Raw genomic sequence first — 22,943 nt, forward strand, 5'->3', positions numbered from 1 at the left:
CAAATAATAAAAATGTCATTTCTCAGGAGAGGTGAAGCTTGGATGCCACAGCAAATATTACTACTTCTCTCCTTAAGCTTAGTGCTTTTATTGGAGACAGGCTAAAGTAGAGGTTGGAGCCACACACAACATCCATTTGGGTCATCAGAGTGGATAGGATTAAAAATATATATTTAATTAGGGGACTGGAGGCTAAAACACATGAAGAACGGTTGCAGGAACTGGGTATGTCTAGTTTAATAGAAAGAAGAACTAGGGGAGACATTATAGCAGTGTTCCTGTCACTGCGTTAATTGGTTTGCTAGCTGTGCTGAGATTTATTGCGCATGTCACAGTTCTTATCTGCAACAAGTTTTACTGTGCATGCACTTTCACATTCTTTCTTAACCTTCACTTCTGTTCTTCTGTTCGCCTGCCAAGAGAGGTAGGCACATAGCTCTGCTGAGATGTAATTAATTCAGTTAGCAAGTTTGTATTTTTACTTTCTTTTATATTAAAATGTTTTTTATTAGAACATGCTTTGGTTTTATTTTTGCTTATTCAGAAGTATACTTCCATGAGAAGCCACGATCCATCATCATTAATTACAAAGGTTTAAATTATATCCTTATCAGTTCCAATACTTCAGGAGTTGCCACAAAGAAGAGGGAGTCAAACTATTCTCCAAAGCACCTGTGGGCAGAACAAGAAGCAGTGGCTGGAAACTAATCAAGGAGAGAAGCAACTTAGAATTGAGGAGAAATTTCCTGACAATTAGAACAAGTAATCAGTGGAACATCTTGCCTCCAGAAGTTGTGAATGCCCCAACACTGGAAGTCTTTAAGAAGATGTTGGATAGTCATTTGTCTTAAATGGTATAGGGTTTCCTGCCTAGGCATGGGGTTGGACTAGAAGACCTCCAAGGTCCCTTCCAACTCTGCTATTGTATTAAATCTGGATTTTTTGCCTTTTTTCTAGAGATTAAGAAGGCATTAAAAAGCAAAATTGATGCTTTAAGCCTTGCAGAAATGATAATGTTCATTTCATATTTTAGAACTCCTGAATCCCCTTCTCATAACATTTTACTCTACTTGGCTTCTGTATAGTAATTGCTGTTATATACATCCATCACCATTTCCTGGCTGTACAAATTGGAATGCCAACCCACCCTGTCAATATTTATTGCAAGTAATAAATAAAGTCAAGATAGGGAGGAATATTCAAAGGGTTGCAGACACTTAACAGCATTAGAAAGCAATCAGAAACCTTCACTGTGCCATTTAAAATGAAATTAAATTAGAAATTAAAATGAGATTATTGTGGATAGATGAAATCATAAGGTGCATTTTGAATGGCTGAATTTTCTTCTTGCAAATATGTTCCCAACTATTAGTAGCCAGGTTTCTACTTTTGCTTTATCATCATTTACATTCCGTTTGTAAGTTCTTATAATAGCTAGCATATCCAAACAAGACAGAAAGCCACAAACAAGTTTTGATAGTGATCCTGGTTTGCATGCCAAAATCATTAGACTTGGATATCTCTGTCAGAACAAACTCCTATTCTGCTTGGAACAAACTCTGCTTGGATAAGCAAATAGGAGAATCAAGAGCATGGAATTACAGGGTGTATTTAATCACACTAGATAAAGGTTTCTCCTGTACAGTCATTTCTGAATCTAGGAGATGGCGCTCATCTCCTGTTCTTAGCCAAAGGAGCCATCATTATCTGAAGACATTTTCATGGTCAGGTGGCTAGCATGATTATATGCCAAGGTACATGGAACACTACACCCACACTACAAGCATGAACATTTAAGCCAGGTGCTAGATGAAGAAATTCTGATCCAAAATGAGTGTTGAACAAGAAGTGAGAATAGTCTCAGAAATAAAACTCCAGTTTCAGAAATTGTGCTAAAGTATACATCTGTTAAACCTCTTAAAGTTCATTGTTTACTTCCAATGCATTATTTCAAGGTTCTCTTATTTTAGGCTGATATATAGTTTACATTTAATAACAGTAAGATGTGTACTTGTTTCTTGCCTAACCCCTAAGTTTAAAATGGCTGTTCTGCTATTACTATTGGTTCTGTGTAATTATAGCTACCATATTAAATGTACATTGCTTTAATTTAAAATGATGGCTTCTAAAAGTCTAAAATAGAAAAAGCACTCTGTAACTTTGAAAAATTATCATGACAGATGCTCAGAGTTTGTATTTATATCTTACTTACAGATAACATTCAGAGCAGCTACACATTTTACAAAACAGGAGTATGAAAACAAACTCAATGAGTAGCAAAAGTGTTACAGGAAGGCTCTGTTACTCAGTTTAAGATCTCTTTTTCATTATAAACCTCACTGGTTCATCTCAGATCATAAAATGGGCACAGGACAGTAAGAAGTCTTGAGAATCCTTGAGAAGAGTGTGAAATGTAATAATTAAATAACACTATGAATCATGCAGTGGGTTGGATCCAGAGCTGGCTCTCAATTGATGGATTAACTTATTTCATTAGAGAGAATAGAGATCCTCTCTGTGGAGGGAGGATATAGGTTGTGATTTTCACTGATTTTTCTGAAGGCTGCTTGGTGCTCGGTGAGCTGAGTTGTTTTCTTGCAGCTATTTCATTACCAAACTATTTAGATGAGCACAAACGAATTGCAGGAACCCTGGACACCAGGGAAAGGAAACTGATCATACAACATCTTTTAATAAAATGGATACCCATTTTATACAATTTCATCAAAAAATGCTTGATCACTCAGCCCACTTCAATACAACCACCCAAACTGTGAAAAGAATAATGCTACCATACATCTCAAAACCACCAACAGACAATTACAACCATATGTCATCACCATTACACAAATTAACTAAAGCCCCCCCCAAACATCCTAAGTAAAATAAAAGATCCAGCAGCCCAGAAGGAGAAATAGGGTCATCTGCAACATACAAAGTAAGGACTGAAACAGCCATAGGTTGGACAAATGAGCAAAAGGCTACCAGAGCACGTCCATGAACACCAACTAGCAGTCACAGGATACTGATGAAAACTCCTTAATTTCACAACACATGGACAGACTTAGCTATAGTTTCAGCTGGAAAACTGTGAGCAACCTCTACCAAGCCAAGCCAAGCCAAGCACTAGAGGATTTCTGGAACCCTGCCATGTAGATAAATCAGTCATCAACAGGTCCATAGAGGTAAACAACATCTGCATATCATTCAAAAGAGACAGTCCAAAAGCCAAAAAGGAAACAAAAAGACCAACATGTCTCCTTAGCAGTAATCAATATCCAGATGATCAGAGATTCACACCAAGATTAACAATACATCAGTATAGGACAGGGGTGGGTTTCTGCCAGTTCTAACCTCTTCGATAGAAGAGGTTCCACAAATTTACAGTGCCGTTTAGAACCGGTTCCAGCTCCCTCCCCCCGCCCATCTAAACATCATCAGGGTGAATAGCGAGAGGAGGAATTCTGGGAGTTGAAGTCCACAAGTTTAAAGCTGTTAAGCTTGAACACCCCTAGGTTTTTTTTTTCTAAAGGGTTAGGGGGTGCAAGGGTCTTGTAACTTGACAGCTTTAAGGCTTGCGTGCTTCAAATGCCAGAGTTTCTGAGCCAACATTTTGGTTGCTAAGCAAGAGCTTTGTTAAGTGAGTTTCACCACATTTTACAAGTTGGCCATGCCCACCCAGTCACATGACTGCCAAGCCACTCCCACTCAGTCACATGGCTGGCAAGCCACTCCCACCTGGTCACATGGCCAGCAAGCCACTCCCACAAAGCAGGCCACACCTACAGAAGAGATTCTAAAAAATTTTGAAACCCACTACTGGTATAGGAACTACTAATTCAGACAACTCAGTATCATCTACAGAGGTGGGTTCCTAGTGGTTCGGACCGGTTCGGTCAAGTAGGTAGTAACTCAGCCTCCCACGCCCCCAAACCGGTTCTATCAGTGGCGCCAAAGCAATTTTTCACTACTGCACATGCACATGTAGTGTACATCAAGCATGCACACACGCCAAGCACACGCACACACAAAGCACCCCTGAAGCGCATTCCTGAGCAAACCAGCAGTAAAAGAATCCGAAACCCACCCCTGATCATCTAGCTTAGTAATGAAACGACTGCAAGAAAATAGCCAAGTTCAGAGAGCACCAAAGATTCCACAGTTCAGCCCTGAGGCTACAAATATTTTCTTCTATCGGTACTGATTTCTCCCTTTTGTAGCCTTCAGACCCCGTACAATTGTATCTACTCTGCAGAAGTATCACCAGTAAATATATTTACAGAGAGAAAGGTGTCTCTCTTTGTCTCAGACTATTTTTCTCCCCCCATAAATGATAGAGAATCTTCATAGCATAATCCAGCTGAGACTGAGATGGAATAAACCCTGTTTTCAACACAATTGAAGTCTGTCCTAAAGATATATTTTGGGATGAAAATGATAAGATGATTCTAGCAGATGACATAAATTGCTAGTGGGAAAATGACATCAAGCTGGTGCCTGCAACATAAAGTATAAGCCATGATGGACAGGATATAAATAATTTTGAGAGGAGCAATTTGCAAATCATCATTTTTCAGTGGGTTATGGGGAGAAAAAGAAACAAAAACTTATTCTATTTCTTCTTTTGTGTCCCTGTAACTTTGTTGTTTCTGTGAGTTAGGGAACTTTCTAGAATATGAAAGGGGGTCTGGTTAACTGCAGGAAAAAGAAATTGGTGAAAACGATTTCCCTCTTTTTCCTACAAGAGCTGCCATTAATCCTAATACCTTCCATCTACCAATGTCTGTTGTTTGTGGAAGAGCTAATCTAGCCGCTTAAAGCATTGTGAACTGATCAATATTCTGTCATTCTAAATCAAATTGTACTATTCTTTGAATTACTTTTCTTTCTATTTCTAGAAAAGTCTAATTCTATAATTCCAAAGCTAGCAACAGATTCTGTATTATTTTGTATATTTTATAGAAGGCTTCACTAGACTGTGCTTTCATTTTGACACATGCTACCAATGCTTGGGGTACCCTGCATGATAGAACATTCTTTTTATCTTCCTGCTTTCTGAGAATCGCTGTCTATCTTGCTGCCCCATTGTTCTTTTTAATGTTCACAACACAGACGTATGGTCAGCTGACACTGGCAATGACCAGTGGATGGTGCAACATATGTATATAAATTGTTAATTGTACCAACTTGAGGCATACTGACTCAGTAGGAATAAGAAACATTTTTAATATAGCATTATGGTTATGAATACTTTGTTATACCACTCTATAAAGCTTAGTAAGACCACACCTAGAATGTTGCATCCAGTTTTGGTCACCACATATAAAAAAGACATTGACCCTCTAGAAAGAGTGCAGAGAAGAGCAACAAAGATGATCAGGGGCCTGGAGGCTAAAACATATGAAGAACAGTTGCAAGAACTGGGCATGTATAGTCTTGTCAAGAGAATGACTAGTGGTGACATGAATAGTGTTCCAATATTTGACGGGTTGTCACAGAAAGGATGGGGACAATCTATTTTCCAAAACACCAAAGGCCAGACAAAGAAGCATGGATGGAAACTGATCAAGGAGAGGTTTAACCTAAAAATAAGGAGAATTTTTTGACTATGGGAATAATCAACCAATGGAACATCTCACATTTAGAAGTTGTGGGTGCTTCATCACTGGAAGCTTTCAAGAAGACACTGGATAGCTACTTGTCAGAAATGATATAGGGTCTCCTGCTTGAGCAGGAAGTTGGACTAGATGATCTACAAGGTCTCTTCAAACTTGGTTATTCTGTATTCTGCATCCATTTAATTCTGTTTAGTAGAAATACCAAGGTATTTCTCTCTGGGGCTTTTGACAAAGTAGCAGTCTTGACAATATCCACCTCATTGACAGGTAACTGAAGAGCTCCCTTGCTGTAATGAAAGCCCCAGATTTACAAAAGCTTTCCCTCATGAATAATTGTACACTTGAAAGAAGAGAACTATCATGCGACTTGTCAATAATTATATTTTGGGGCTACAAAAAGAAGAGTTAATTACATTATGACACATTTTTAGAAATGTATATATTTTAGGGACCTCATATTGTCTTATATCAAGTACTATTCTTTAATTAACATCTCATTAAAATAAGGATGGCTTGTTGGAATGTATTCACATCTATGCAAATGTAAGAACTCCTGTTTGTTCACCAAGGATTGCATTTGTTTGCAAGAATGAAATGAATGCCTTTCCTTTGAAACTAAGCATTGTTCAAAATAGATTTTTAAAAATATTAGTATATTTTATTGAAGTATATATTTCATCTAGTACAGGGCTGCCAAACTCAAGGCCGGTGGGCTGGATACAGCCCATGGAGTGCTTAGATCTGGTTAGCAGACCCGCCCTGTAAGCAGCAAAGGATCGGCCTGCCATGCCTCTACCAGTGAAAAAGGATCTAGGGAGGACTGCATGCTGACTCCGTTTTCGACTGCAAGAGCCTCCTGCAGCTCTCTGCCAGCAAAATGGAGCAGAGCCTAGGGAGGCTGCATACAGAAGGCCATCATGGCCAAAAATGGAGCACGGGCAGGCTGTGCACGGCCTCCCTGAGCTCTGTTTTCACTGCCAGAGGGCTGCAGTAAGCAGTCATGGCCCAAAATGGACCCTGGGTGGGCCATCGCAGCCAAAAATGGAGCTTCAATGAGTGATGTCAAGCTGACAACACCCACCATGGCCATGCCCCTCCCCCAAGCACCCCGAGGTCAAACACAACCCTGATGCGGCCCTCAATGAAATCGAATTTGACACCCGTGATCTAGTAGATAACCTCAGCAAGGTCACTTTTCATCAAGGCCTCCCTTACTCTAATCCAGTGTTTCTCAAACTTGGCGAATTTAAGTCCTGTGGACTTCAACTCCCAGAATTCCCCAGCCATCTATGCTGGCTGGGGGATTCTGGGAGTTGAAGTCCACAGGACTTAAAGTCGCCAAGTTTGAGAAACACTGCTCTAATCCATAGCTTGAAGAGCATTTAGTTTGACTGTATTATTCCTATGTTATTGACTGGCAAGCAGTCAATTTTGGAAATTAAGTATCCGTGCTTTTAACTTTTCATAAAGTTGTATTTCATAGTCATATCCTAACTGACATGAAAATCATCTCCCGTGTTGCTGATTTACAATTGTCATGCATATAAATCCTACCACTGTATGTTTGGAAGCCAGTTTGTAGAAGGTGATTTTTCTCTGATTCATCCATTTTCTGAATATTTCCTATATTGTAAAATTAGTTCCTTTAGGGATGAAACCTTCTGATAAATATGCTTCCGGGGGATGAGTTATATTATTTTTGCTATTTACTTTTTTTAATAAAGATTTTTTTTTTATTTTAATTGAACAAAAGCACACATACAAAAAAGAATCATCCTTCAATACATCTTGTAGAAAGCGTGTCGATTGGTTACAAATAACTTTCTTGCATTTCTTCCATAGTCATTACTTGTAGTTCATCATAGATTATACACTTTAAATCAATATCTTACCATCAATATATCACAATTCTCATTTAACTACAATTATTTGAACATGCTTCTGCCTGAACTTATTCATACTTAAAAACGCAACCACATAATAGCACTTGTTAGCTATTTCAAAAGTCCTCCAATAACATTACACTTTTATGACATATTCTGAGTAAAAACCAATTAATGAAGTTTTTAAACTCCCCCCTGCTATTTACTTTTTAATCCTTTCAGGTTTGCTGGAAAAACTCCAGTGACTGATCATCCATAAATCCTGGAGACAGGCTCTTCCACTGCTTAATAGTTCCCACAGCCAGGACATTCTCTGTTTCAAGTTTGAACTTACTTCTATAAAGCTTTAAAAAAGCAAAGTATGGTTTTAGCAGCCTTAGACACTTAATAAAGAAATTATGCTTCCCAACTCAACTGGGAAAAAAGTTCAAAAGAATGGAAAGTAGACACAACCTTTCATTTTCAAATTATTTCAGCGAACAGGATGGAGAGTAGGAAAGGTACTGGAATAGGCTCTAAAAATAAGAAGGCATTTCTATTTCTATCTGAAAAGATGTTGTCAGCCGATACAACCCGCTGGGAAGTTCAGTTTTTCATTAAATACATTTCCAAATTTAGCACAAGGTCAGTTCCATATGTAGGCTCTTTGTAGTGGTTTCTAATGAATGTATTATGGTTTTAAGACTGGTTTCTTCCAAGATGGGTTAATGTTGGCCAATCAATCAAAGTTCCATTTGGGAAAGCTGAAGATTTGGACAATTACCTGCTCCTTCATGACCATGATCCCATTCACAACAAATAGATCTCTCTGTATGCGACCTTCACGATAAGCAACTCAATTTTATGTGAACTAACTTTCTACTTATCATCCCTTAATAAGACATTATTATCCTTTGCTGACTGCAAGTCCACATCCAGGGAAGCATATGATTACCTGAAGATGTTATAGATTCATGGTTTGGATATCATACGATAATACTGTACTGTTCAGGTATTCTGATAATCTTTCCCAGTAGTTTCATGCAGATAGAGAAAAGCTTCATCTGAAAAGACAGAGTGAAGCCATATGTGAATTCCCATTTTGAAGTGCTATTTATTCCATTGCTTTGCATTACCATGGAGGAGTCTTCAAGTATAAGTACAATCTTTATTGTCATTGTACTTAAATACAATTAAATTGTTTATTGGTTCAATAGGTTATCGTTTCTATTAGAAAAAGGAACTAAAAGTGCATTCCTAGTTCTTGCTCATAGCAATTTGTCAGTGATGCCACTCACTTGGATTTAGATTGGATTCACAAGCTAAAACCTTAGACAGATCTCTGCAAGTATAAGAGATGGCGGTTGAGACCCCCAAGCTACTAGTGATGGGGGACTTCAACCTGCCGTCGATGGGAGAGGCATCCGAAGTAGCCCGGGAATTCATGGCTTCCATGACAGCCATGGATCTGACTCAAGTAGTTCGGGACCCCACACACGAAAGAGGCCACATACTGGATCTTGTGTTTGTCTCCGACCAGTGGACAAGTGATCTGGGTATAGGGAATTTAGTCATCACGCCCCTGTCATGGTCAGATCACTCACTTCTCCAACTGGACTTCCCTGGCGCTACTCCCCGCCGCGGGGAGGCGGAACCAGATTGTCCCAGATGGTTCCGCCCCAGGCGTCTGATGGAACCAGATAGGTTCCAGGCGGAGCTTGGGCCACTTCCTGCAGACCTGTCCCGCTCCCGGGCAGAGGACCTGGTGGCCCCGTGGAATAGTGCGGCCGCCGGAGCCTTGGACCGGGTTGCGCCTTTGCGGCCTCTCCGATGGCAACGATCGACCCGGGCCCCCTGGTTTAATGGGGAGCTAAGGGCGATGAAATGCCATAGGAGACGCCTAGAGAGCAAGTGGAGATCCTCCCGCTCCGAATCCGATCGAACACAGGTAAGAGCCTACTTAAGGACCTACCTTGTGGCAATAAGGGTGGCCAAGCGTCAGTATTGTGCCACCCTTATAGCGTCCGCAGAGAACCGCCCTGCCGCCCTGTTTCGGGTGACCCGCTCCATGCTGTCGCAGGGACAGCGGGATCCCCCGTTGCAGGGCAGGGCAGAGGAGTTTGGGGAATACCTGCAGGATAAAATTGATCGGATCCGGAGGGAGTGGACCCACCCCAGTGTTCCAGAGGGGGCGTCTGAGGCTAGTCTTGAGATTCCACGCTGGGAGGAGTTTGACCCTGTTGTCACCGAAGATTTGGACAGGTTGCGCGGGCGACTGCGAGCCACCACATGTTTATTGGACCCGTGTCCCTCCTGGTTGGTACTGGCTTCCTGGGAGGGTACACGAGGCTGGCTACTGGGGCTGGTGAACGCTTCGTTGGGTGAGGGCCTTTTACCAACCGCCTTGAAAGAGGCGGTGGTGAGACCCCTGCTCAAGAAGCCTTCCCTGGACCCAGAGGAGCTAGCAAATTATCGTCCTGTCTCCAACCTTCCTTTTCTAGCGAAGGTTGTTGAGAGTGTGATGGCTCAACAGTTCCCGCGTCACCTGGAGGAAGATGATTATCTACACCCGCGCCAGTTCGGCTTCCGGCCCGGTCACAGTACTGAGATGGCCTTGGTCGCGTTGGTGGATGATCTCTGGAGGGCAAAGGATGGGGGTTGTTCCTCCATCCTTGTCCTATTAGATCTCTCGGCGGCTTTCGATACCATCGACCATGGTATCCTATTGCGCCATCTGGAGTGGTTGAGGATCTGAGGCACCGTATTGCGGTGGTTCCGCTCCTACCTCTCTGGCCGGACGCAATGTGTGTTGGCAGGGGAGCAGAGGTCGACCCCAAGGCCCCCTACTTGTGGGGTTCCTCAGGGGTCGATCCTCTCACCTCTCCTGTTCAACACATATATGAAACCGCTGGGCGAGATCATCCGTGGTTTTGGGGTGGGATACCACCTGTACGCTGATGATACCCAGCTGTACATTTCCACCCCAAACCACCCCAAAGAGGCCGTCGAAGGGATGTCCCGTTGTTTGGAAGCCATGCGGGTCTGGATGGGTGACAACAGGCTCAGGCTCAACCCCTCCAAGACAGAGTGGCTGTGGCTCCCGGCTCCCCGATACAACCAGCACATTCCATCGCTGGCCATCGGGGATGAACAATTAGCCCCGGTGGAACGGGCACGCAATTTGGGTGTCCTCCTTGATGCCCGGCTGACTATAGAAGACCATGTGGCAGCCGTGGCGAGGGGGACGTTCCACCAGGTTCGCCTGGTGCGCCAATTGCGTCCCCTTTTGGACCGGGGGGCCCTGCGCACAGTCACTCACGCGCTGGTGACGTCTCGTCTGGACTACTGTAATGCTCTCTACATGGGGCTCCCCTTGAGGTGCACCCGGAGACTGCAGTTGGTCCAGAATGCAGCCGCGCGGGTAATCATGGGGAGATCGAGGTTCTCCCATATAACACCTCTCCTGCGCGAGCTGCACTGGCTTCCTGTGGCCTACCAGGTGCGCTTCAAGGTGTTAGTCACCATCTTTAAAGCGCTCCATGGCATAGGGCCTAGTTATCTGCGGGATCGTGTCCTGCCCCATACATCCCTGCGGCCCATTCACTCACACAGAGAGGGCCTTCTCCGGGTGCTGTCCTCTAGAGACTGTCAGAGGGCGGTGCCCAGGAGTAGGTCCTTCTCTGTGGCGGGTCCCACCCTTTGGAACGACCTCCCCCCAGACATCAGGACAACAACCGATCTCCGCTCCTTCCGCAGTAAACTGAAGACCCACCTGTTTCGGCTAGCCGGCCTGGCATAATCTCGACAACTGTTCCACCCCTTGGTTAATTTTAATTGTCAATGTTAGCTTTTAAACTTTTATTTTTATTGGGGTTTTAACTTCTCTGATTATTGTATTTATTTATTTTTACCTCCTTCTTTGTAGTCCGTAGACCGTTGCTTGTGTACGTCGCCCCGAGTCCCTGTGGGGAGAGGGGGCGACTAATAAGTCTGATAAAATAAATAAATAAATAAAGTGAACCATGTAAGGACCTAGTCTATGTCCCTTTGCACCTTATTCAATATGTTCAGAGAATATGTTTGTAATACAAAGAAAGGTCATTGAGCTCAAATTTAACAATCTGTGTAGTATAACAAATACCAAGATTACCTTAATTCCCCTTTGCCATATCTGTGTTGAGATTTGTAATTAAAGAGATCTCTACATCTAGAACCTAGTAAATATTTATCCAGTAAGTGTGCAGTAGAACCATACATGCATTGAAAACAAATAGATACCCTCATTCATGAAAGCTTCCTTGTTTTCATTGGGCCTCTTTCAGCCAAATGAAGGGTGCCAAAATAAAAGGAGGGGGGAGAAATATTTATGTCACTTTGGATTCTTGGATGAAAGATGGAATGTAACGCGTAACAAATTCCAGCAAAACAATTTTCCTTCATTGTTAAAAGGCAGCAAAAAAGTTCTGCAAACTTGAACTACAAACCTTAAAAAGAATGTTTTTTGAGAAAGGAATGCAATATTAGATGTCCCTGTTTAGAGCTGGAAAAACTTAAATCATATATAAAAGTCTATTCAAAAATGTCTTATATCTTATTAGTTTGGAATTTAAATTTTGTCTTTTTATTTAGTTTAGATGATATTTAAGAGCTTTGGATTTTCTTAGTTTATGATGTGTTTGAAACCTAAACTATATTGTAAGCCATTGGATGTCAGTTGCAACATATCATTTACACATGCACTCAAACATTAAATGCCATTCCATGCCAAAAATTACATACTATAACATGAGAAATATATGTTTGATAATTATATAATCCCAGTTTTTGAATGCCATCTTAAAATTAGTAATAGTAGCTATTAAGTACAAATATGGACTATTTAGTAAATATCTAAATATTTGCAGACTATCTAGGCCAGGGAATATTCAACATCAAAATTTAAAGATATGGATAATTTGGCTCTAGTGTGATGGCAAATCATAGTACAATTTACAGGTTCAGTTAGATATATAGAAGGCAAAGGACAAAGGGGAGACTCCATAAAATGTACTCATATATTTTTAAAATACATTTTTTTAAGATGATCTGCCCCCTAGAAAAGATTACCTACTTCTATCACCTAAACATACTTTGAGTATAAAGGTAAACTATTTAAAGGGGTAAAAACAACTCTTATTGCCAAGTAAAATACCTATCCTTTTGTATTATCAGCACCACTACAGAATATGCAGTTGTGTTTTATGAACAACAGTATGAATGATTGGCCATGAATCATTCATACTGTTGGAATGGAATGGAAAATTTAATATTAGTTCCTAATAATATTGCTTGCACATAAAGCATATCTTTAAAAACATCTCAAATCTTTGTGCTGTGGTTATATATGACTCTAATTTCTCTATAATTTAGTTTTACAAATTACATTTCTTTCTTGTGTGGATCTCAGAAGTAGGTTTTCAGATGTAAATGAGATTTTGATGAAGCTAGCTTGAAGGAAAAGGCTTCTCAAACTGAATTTGATTACTGGTATAGGTGGACATAGCCATATAGTTTTTATGAAAAAGATATTGATACCTTGTTTTCTTGTTGTGGGTTACCTACATCTTATAGTCCTAGAAGTCCCTAGTAGCTTTTCTTAACTGAGTGTCAACTAGGTGATCTGTTTAACTTTTTGAGATCAACTAAGGTCAGCTAGGAACTTTCTCCTACAGTGCCTTACTGTCACATTCAAGTAGGTTAGGTCAGGAAGTAGGTTAGGTCAGGAATCAGACATAATGAGATTACACAATTAAAGGCAAATATGCATGTCCTAGGATAATATTGCAAAATCCAATCTGGGCTGGTCATGTTGACCAGAGATTTAGTCTTCCAAGTTTCAGACTCATGCTGGAGCTCATCCTCAGGGAACTTCTCTCTACTGGAGTCATATAAAATAATTTTACAATTAGAACTATTAGAACTCTACTTTATTGGCATAAATGAATTTTGAAAGTCTGAGACCATTTCCCCTTCCCTCCTTCAGATGCCAAAGAGAGTTAAGGCAGAGCAAGTTTAATTCCCCCCCCCCTCACAAAACTCCTCAGACTTTTGCAGAAGTTCTCTGCATATCTTTTCCAAGGTCATTTACCAACTGGGTTCCAGTATTTTAATATAGTTTAATATACGTATGAGTATTTGGTTTCAACCCTCTTTGTTCCTCATTTTAATCCTACATTAGCTGCTTAGAGTCACAGTCTGTGAGTTTAATGGCTGCATAAACCCTATTAAAAATAAAAATTATTGAATGTATAGGTTTCTATTCTTTAAAAAAAAGTTAAGAAAGACCAAAAAGTACTAATGGAATACCTATGAAATACAATAGTATTTTTGTGCAGATAATTATTAACATGATTATTTTCTTATGCAGCCAGTCCTGGTGCTGTTGGGAGAATTGAATGGGATTGGGGACATATGAGGAAGGAAATGGTCTCCTGAGGCAATATTTTACTTACCAAAAAGAATATGCCAAAATTCAAAAAGAAATAGTAAAATTTAAAGCAGTCCTGTGAGAAATTCCAGTCTCTTCTGAATTTTTACTACTTCAGTAGAGAATAGAATTCAAGCTGACTTTTCAGGTAATTGATGGTGATTTGTAGATGTATATAATCCTTAGCCAAGGTATATGGGTCACCTATGTTAAGCTATGTGGAAAAAGACAAGCTGGGATTTGATGATAAAAGCACCAGTGATGGGCAATTTAATTTTCTCATGTATGTGTATAGCAGTCAATAAGGCAGGAAAAATGATGTACAGATTAGCACTTCTCTTCTTAGAATTCTTGTGGAAATCCTTTAGGTCTCCAGACATTACTCCGTGGCTACAATTGCAAGAACAAAGCCTTCTACACAGGTGAGTTGTTCCTTATTAGGGCGGCAAACCATTATGCAAAGCAAAAACAAACAAACAAAAACCCTTGCATCTCTTCCATCTTTTGTCACATGCTCAACAAAAGAAGTAGAGATGCTGAACAGACAACACTGAGAAAGTCACACAAATTCATTCCTTGTTCTTAGAATCAAAAATAACTGTTTAACATCTGTTTTATTGCCAGAAAAATGTCCATAGTTGAAGGTAATGGAGTAAGTGGATAGTCTAGACCAGGGGTATCAACTCGCAATCCATGGGTCAGATGCATCACACACTGGCCAAGCCCACTCCAGTTTTAGTGAAAGGGGGAAACATTGTGATACATCACATGACAGCAACAACGTGTCATCACAAGTTTGACACCCCTGGTCTAGAGAAAGGACCTTGTTGGCTCATAAACTTGAAGTGTAGTTGCTGCATCAGAAAATACAGTGAGGGCCTTATTAACAGAGGGATACAATCAAGATCAAGTAAGGTACTAACTCTTACTATAAAGCCTAGTAAGAGACCACACGTAGAGTACTGCATCCAGTTTTGGTCACCACACTATAAAAAAGATGTTGAGACTCTAGAAAAAATGTAGAGAAGAGCAACCAGGTTGATTAGGGGACTGGAGACTAAAATATATGAAGAACAGTTACAGGAACTGGGCATGGCTAGTCTAGAGAAGAGAAGGACCAGGGGAGGCAGGATAGCAGCGTTCCAATATTTCAGGGACTGTCACAGAGAGGAGGGGGTCAAGCTATTTTCCAAAGCATCTGAAGGCCAGACAAGGAATAATGGATGGAAACTGACCAATGAGAGATTCAACCTAGAAATAAGGAGGAACTTTCTGATAGTGAGAACAACCAACCAATGAACAGCTTGCTTTCAGAAGTTGTGGGAGCTTCATCTTTTGAGACTTTCAAGAAGAGTTTGGACTGCAATTTGTCAGAAATTTGTCTTCTGTTTGGGTGGTGGTGGGGGTTGGGCTAGATGACCTACAAGCTCCCTTCCAACTCTGTTAAATTGTAATCTGTAATCATTTTAATGAGTGGTTTTCTGGATCTTGGCTTAACTCATTGTCATTGTTGCTTACAAATCATGACCTTTCAAAATAAAGAGTAATATACTTGTGACTGAACTAATGGAAGATCCAGGAAAAATTCCACAGCAGCTCTGTATAAACGAGTATTATGTTTGACTACATTCCTTCTCCTAGAGATCTTTTCAGAGATCTCTAATGATCACCCAGCTGAATGAATTGCATTGACTCTCCAAATAGACTAGTAATGAAAGAATGAGAACTCTAGAAATAGACTAGGGAATAGACTAGAAAGAAAGAATAACCAGAAATAGCTTTATTTTACTTTCTCAGAGATCCCTAATGAGCACTCAGAGGTATGAACTATTTATTGCAGTTGCAATCTTTATATACCAGTTTGTCTGTCTTTCCATATGCAACCAGTAGCCATAGCTTGCAACTTTGAAGTAGCCATTCAAAGTCATCATGAAAAGATTATTCTCATTATCCAGGACCATACAGATCACAGTTGATATCTACAGAATCAGGCATGCCCCAAACACAATGAACTACTTGCTCTTTTATTAATTTGTTACCATAATCGTTCCAGTAGGCACCATATTGTTAATAAGTAAGTTATTAAAGAAGTATTCAATTCTTGATTGTTGTGAATCTTTTAAAAGCAGAAGGGTACAAAAATATAAATGATTACATTTTTCTGTTATGTTTATTGATTATTCTATAACTAGCTGTTTAATAAATCTTGGTGTCACTTTAAGCTGTGCCTTTTTTCTTATGAGGGTCAGCATATTAAAAAAAATATGTCTCTTTTTCTTACTGCGTGTGCACTCATAGCACATTGGGTGCACTCACAATAACAACTCGTAGGGATAAAACTTTGCATTTAATCAAATAATAATAGGGAGACGAGAACAAATCCTGCAGTTCGGACATGTGTTCTGTAGTCAATTACTCTGATACCAATTTACCAAAGGTTTTTTCAAGTTTTCTTGGTGAATTAACTCATTCAACATTCATACAATATTTTTCCCAAACATATAGAATCTATTGATTTGTGTAAAACATATGAGAATAAGTCCTTCCTTCCTTCAATACAATACAATAGCAGAGTTCGAAGGAACCTTGGAGGTCTTCTAGTCCAGCCCCCTGCCTAGGCAGGAAACCCTATACCATTTCAGACAAATGGCTATCCAACATCTTCTTAAAGACTTCCAGTGTTGGGGCATTCACAACTTCTGGAGGCAAGCTGTTCCACTGATTAATTGTTCTAACTGTCAGGAAATTTCTCCCCAGTTCTAAGTTGCTTCTCTCCTTGATTAGTTTCCAACCATTGCTTCTTGTTCTGTCCTCAGTTGCCTTGGATAATAGTTTGACTCCCTATTCTTTGTGGCAACCTTTGAGATATTGGAATACTGCTATCATGTCTCCCCTAGTCCTCCTTTCTATTAAACTAGACATACCCAGTCCCTGCAACCGTTTTAGTCTCCAGGCTCCTAATCATCTTTGTTGCTCTTCTCTGCACTCTTTCTAGAGTCTCCACATATTTTCTACATCGTGGTGACTAAAACTGAATGCAGTATTCCAGGTGTGGCCTTACCAAGGCATCATAAAGTGGTATTAATATTTCACATGATCTTGATTCTATCCCTCTGTTTATGCAGCCCAGAACTGTGTTGGCTTTTTTGGCAGCTGCTGCACACTGCTGGCACATATCTAAATGGTTGTCCACTAGGACTCCAAGTTCCCTTTCACAGTTACTACTGTTGAGCAAGGTACCACCTGTACTGTACCTGTACATTTTGTTTTTGTTGCCTAAATGTAGAACCTTACTCTTTTCACCATTGAATTTCATTTTATTAGATAGTGCCCAATGTTCAAGTTTGTCAAGATCCTTCTGTATCTTTAGCCTATCTTCTGGAGTGTTGGCTATTCCTGCCAGCTTGGTGTCATCTACAAATTTGATGAGTTCCCCAATTATTCCCTCATCCAAATCATTGATGAAGATGTTGAAGTGTACTGGGCACAAAACAGAGCCTTGGGGTACTCCACTTCATACTTCCCTTCATGAAGATGCAGTTCCATTGAGGACTACACGTTGAGTGCGGTTGGTCAGCCAGTTACATCTGGTGGTGATGCTGTCTTCCTTCCTTCCTTCCTTCCTTCCTTCCTTCCTTCCTTCCTTCCATCCATCCATCCATCCATCCATCCATCCATCCATCCATCCATCATTTATTTTTGAGAAATTAATCAAATTCTAACCTGGAATTACTTTAGTTTTTATAAGAATAAACACAGAATGCTAATGAGAAGAATGGTGCAGAGCAGCAAATGTATACCAATAGAAGAAATGGAGACTCATACATTATGTTTAAATCTATTCCTCCAAATAGTCAATACCCAGCCCCTGGTATCAATAGGACTGACCAAGGAGTCAGGGTTTTGTAGTATTACTAGTTAAAGTAATATTCATTGATTTATGTTCATTTAATAAATTGTTGGAGGTTGATGATTAATCTGAAACTTCATGAATGGATTGATGAGCAGAAGAACTTGGGGTTTCAATAAACTTTGATTTGGATTTGAAAAGTCAGATAATGATTGCACAGGCAAGTCTTGGACTATCAAGAGTTGGCTGATTGTAGGCACTATTTGCTATTGCTAGATTGTTAGTACATGTTGGTGTAGATGGTCAGAGTCTACCTATTCTAATAAAGGACAAATGAGAAAGCACAAGTATGTCCACATAGACATACATTAAAAAGAGATGGGTAAGAGGATGAAAATGTGAATATTTCCAAAACAGAGAAAGAAGGGGACTCCAAATAACAATGGAGGTTAAGAATTGGTGCAATTTGAAGATATTGTGCATTTCCAATCTCTCCTCCAATCATGTTGCTTATACAGCACTGCGCTGAGCCTGTCAAGGAAAGTAATGTAGCTAAACAGAAAAAGAATGAACAAACCGGGGAAAAAAATCTTTCACTTGGAGAATAGAAATTACATCATTTGAATAAGGGATGTGGTTTTATGTGAATCAGAGGAAATTAATTGAGATATTTGGCTTTCCTTCTGAACAACTGTCAGTGGCTCTCTCTTCTGTCTGGCAGAGTTCAAGAAAAAAATAATACAGCTGATACAAATTTGGATCAATTTACAACTTGCATTAAACTTGCAGCTTGGGCTGGCAGCATGAATTAGCTTAAGCAAGAATGTGGACAAGCACTGATAAAGTTTCAGGTCTCTGTTTATTCTGTTTTTGTTTCTTGAAGCAGCAATGTCTTCAGTTAATGTTTCTGGTCAATTTCTTTGGGAAGAAACTGACAAAAATGGCTTATAAAATAGGACCATTACCCTTTCCTAGTCAGAATACACAAAGCATTGTTAGATATTTTATTAATGCATTTACGAAATATAGATAAAGGTCATTTAAAGGGCTTATAAAGCTCAGTTAAAAGCAGTGGTGGTATTCAGCCGGTTCAGACTGGTTTGGGCAAAGCGGTAGTGGTGACCTGCGGGTGGGGGTGGGCCATCCACCCGCCCTGGCTCTATGTCTTCCTATTTAGCCATGTTTTCTAAGCTGTGTGCATGTGTGGAAGCCATGCGTGGGAGCAAAGCACATGTGCAGAAGGCGCACGCTATCATGAAGTGAGCATGCATGCGTGCCTGCTCACAGTTTTGGTGCCCGGCAAAATGGGGGTAATATTATATGAAACCCACCTCTGGTTAAAAATCATTAAGGAAGAGGATGTTCTACTTTGGGTTTGTTTTTTAAATTTGACATTTGTGATTTACAGTAGCTTGGACATTTCATTTTTGTTGGATTAATCTTTTACTGTATTATTATTTGTTATTGTAATTGTTCTTGTAATGTGTTTGCCAACACTTAAGTACACTCATTACTCCTTTCATTACTCTGGGATCAATATAACACATTTCTAAAACAATATACTGAGAAATATGTTTTCAGTGAAAGTCTCTGCTTAACAGTTTCTGATATTTCTGGTATCTTTTAGGATCAAGTTGGAGTTTATCATACTTTTGAATCAGAGTCTCAAAAACTATATGAAGTGGGAAACCACTTTTGTATAGAGGTTTGGTGCTTCAGCTGCTCATTGTCTTCTTAAGTTCCCCTTTCCATTGAAATTTTAATTACTTTGTATGTGTTTTTAAATGTTGGAAGAACTTTTTAGAAAATCAAATCCCAACATCTTCCAACTTTATCACAAGTTATAATATATTGGTTAGACTGCTTGTTTTGAAATGAATGTGAATGTAGGTATGCACTGTTACTTCTATATAGGATCAAGTAACAGAAGTGAATAGTTGAAGTCAAGACTCAGACTGAAAGAAACATATTTTTTCTGGACCCATTTTGATCAGGGCTTTCCCAGAGCTCTGGTACTGAGGCTGCCTGGTCTAAACTGGAAGCTAGTTATAGGCAGTGTGGCCCTGCTAATTATCTTGAAACTTTCTGTGCCTCTCAGTATCCTTGCATGGTGTTCTTCTCGACCAGGGGTGTCAAACCCACGGCAACACATTATCATCATGACATATTGTGACTTTCCCCCCTTCGCTAAACTGGGTGTGTGTCTGCCTGATGCCGATGGGTTTGACACCCCTGTTCTAGACCATCTGATGGGACTAGTCTTTGAGGACACTCAAAGTTCTTGCAATCAGAAGGTACCCAATATAAGGTGTACTATAGTTCAACATCTAAGTGAGTAACCTTTAATGTGTCTCGAGGAGCAGGTTCGCAGTATTCCTGAAAACCCCTATGTCATTAGATTTGCAAAAGCTGGCTTTGGCAAGGAATGTCAGTGTGCAAGTTGACCCTTGCTGAGTAGGCTATACTTAGTAATTAGATACTAGGTATAAATCTTTACTTAGATTTTGCAGTATTTTTTTCCTGCCATGCCCACCAAGCCATGCCCATAGAACCGATAGTAAAAAAAATTGAATTTCACCACTGGCCTAGAGCCTGCTCATCTGCAGGATTGCCTTTCCATCTATGGATATTTCTGTTTACTCAGGAGAACAAGGAAAGACGATCTGTGGATCTATGTGCTACAAGAGTTTAAGCTTTCTAATACATGAGAGACAGTATTCTCTTAGGTGGCTTCCAGGCTGTGAGAGGTTCTCCCCTAGGGAACTGTCCTTGTTTGATGGAGGGTGCATCTACAGGCGCAGTGGAGGAGACTTTGGCCAGAAAGAGGCCCAGATTAAGAGATTGCACAGTCCTGAGCTGGATGGAGCTGGGGGAAGGGGCAGACTAAGTTTAGGGTAACCATACCCTAGAATCTCTCAGAATATATCAGGTAGGTTAGAAAGTTATACCTTTAGTTTGGCAAGATTCTATCCATTAGGTGTAAGCTAATAAAGCATTGAACTCAATTGAATCTCACTGTCTCATCTCTGAGCTTGGGCCTGACCCCTTGTTTCTTATTCTTCCATTTATTTAGCAAGTTAGTAAAGACATTCTTCCACAAAGCTTTTAACTGTTTATGTAATGCTTGATTTTGCCTTGAGAATTTAATTCTACCGATGCTGATTTAGTATAAAAGACAGAGAGGACAGCCTTGAAGGACAGAGTATTCAAGGCCTGTGAAGAGGCAAGTATGAAGGTGTAGGTCAGATTAAAGGGTCTGAGCTAAGGCCAAGAAAACAGTGTAAATATTTCAGAAAGCCCCGCCCTATTTCACATGTTGGGGGTGGGAGGTAGGAAAGGATATATTCAGTCTTGCAAGATTTTGTTACTATAGCTTTACAGTGAAAACAGTTCTGATCCAGAAGACATTGGTGTTCTTTGAGAAGATGGCATTCATTTATATCTTATAAACAAACCAATTTATGCACAGGAATTTGCAAAGTTCAGCTAGGAAGTGGTTCTGAATTGTCCTATTGTCAATAGGAGGCTGGAAGGAAGCAAAGGAGCTTATGTCACTTAATTTAGACAACAGTGTATTTTTTTCTTTGTAGCTATGGAATTTTCATGTTGTTTCTAGAGCAGGACCCCTGGCATTTTCTGGGTCATTTTTCCCCTACTAAAGCAATGATACTATATTTAGGAATTCAAAGATGATGGTGTTGGCTTTGTGGAGTCACAGTGGGAATTGTAGCCATATCCCCAGGGCACAATATGTAATAGTTTTAATATGCTAACTGCAAGTCACAAAGAGTGAGAACATCTCCAAATTAAAGAACTCTTGATCCAACACAGTTTTTCTTCCCCAGATGTTCTATCAGCTTCCTCAATAAATATTGTTTTAAAAATATTTTCCCCTGTATTTTTGCTTTCCCCCATTAAGTCCTGTTCTAATCTGCTGTTTTGACCCTTCAGTATTGATACCATACTTTTATATGTTGTTTTGTATTCTTGTTTGCATCCTTTATTATGAGTGAATAGTGTTACTAAGATATATTGATGATGATGATAATGATGATGATGATGATTTGATTGTTACTAGTATTGTAAATTGCTTTGTATAAACTTCTTGGGACCATTTAGTACAGAAACAAGTTAGATAAATAATACACAAAGATTGGGATATTCAAGTCACAGCAGTAGTTAGCCTTTCTGCTGGCTTGGAACTCTTTGCTTTATGAACATGTATACGCATTTGGGCTCTTTGTTATTGTCTGGCTGTAAATAGAGTGATGTGTGCCTTGTTCTGAGTGACATTATATGTTCCTCTTGTTGTCACAGTGTATTGACTACTGCCTCCTTTGTGTGGGTAATGGCAAGGTATCATAAAAGGGCAAGGACAGAGTGATGGTTGCATTGGATTGCAAAATTAACCTTTATATCTGCCACGGTTTTTATGACATTGATTCTGTACTGCTGTGCTAGCATAACAATGCAGCAATATTAGCCTCTAGCTGAGATGGTCCCTACCAGAACATTGGACTGCATAAGGTTTTGAAGGTTAAACTTTTGGTTAGCAATAGCATAGCAATAGCACTTAGAATTATATACTGCTTCACAATGCTTTACAGACCTCTCTAAGTGGTTTATAGAGTCAGCATATTGCCCCCAACAATCTGGGTTCTCATTTTATCAACCTTGGAACGATGGAAGGCTGAGTCAACCTTGAGCTGGTCAGGATTAAATGTCTAGCAGTAGACAGAGTCAGAGTGTAATACTGCATTCTAACCACTGTTCCACCTTGCCTAAATAAGAAAATGTGTCAAAAATAAATAGAATTAAAATTCTTAGATTCAATTCTGTTCCAGAATTGTCTGGATGATTTTGAAATTAGGCTAGAGAGATTAGACTGAGAATTGCATTGCCTTCTTCTGCCTTATACAGAAATCCTCCCCCTCTCTTTCCCTGGCATTCAATCCATGGAGATAGAAACATCAATGCTATTTGTGTTGGCTGTAATTGGAAATTAGAACAGACCCAATGGCAATGTAGTTAGAAAAACCTGTCCATCACTTCCTTGGCTCCAATAGATCAGTTCACATTTGAGATGCCCATATCACCTGATAGGGTGCTAGTGGTACATAGGAATGGAAATTAGCTTGCGAGACCCC

The 22,943-nt window shown here is 40.0% G+C and overlaps 1 protein-coding gene across 1 annotated transcript in view; it reads left to right on the top strand.

Moving 5' to 3' along the window:
• The window catches only part of SLC17A6 (solute carrier family 17 member 6), a 69,132-nt gene that overhangs the window by 18,190 nt on the left and 27,999 nt on the right, over positions 1–22,943 (top strand). The window lies entirely within an intron of this gene.

This window comes from Natrix helvetica (assembly GCF_964273705.1).
Source record: "Natrix helvetica genome assembly, chromosome: 1".
Lineage (NCBI taxonomy): Eukaryota > Metazoa > Chordata > Lepidosauria > Squamata > Natricidae > Natrix > Natrix helvetica.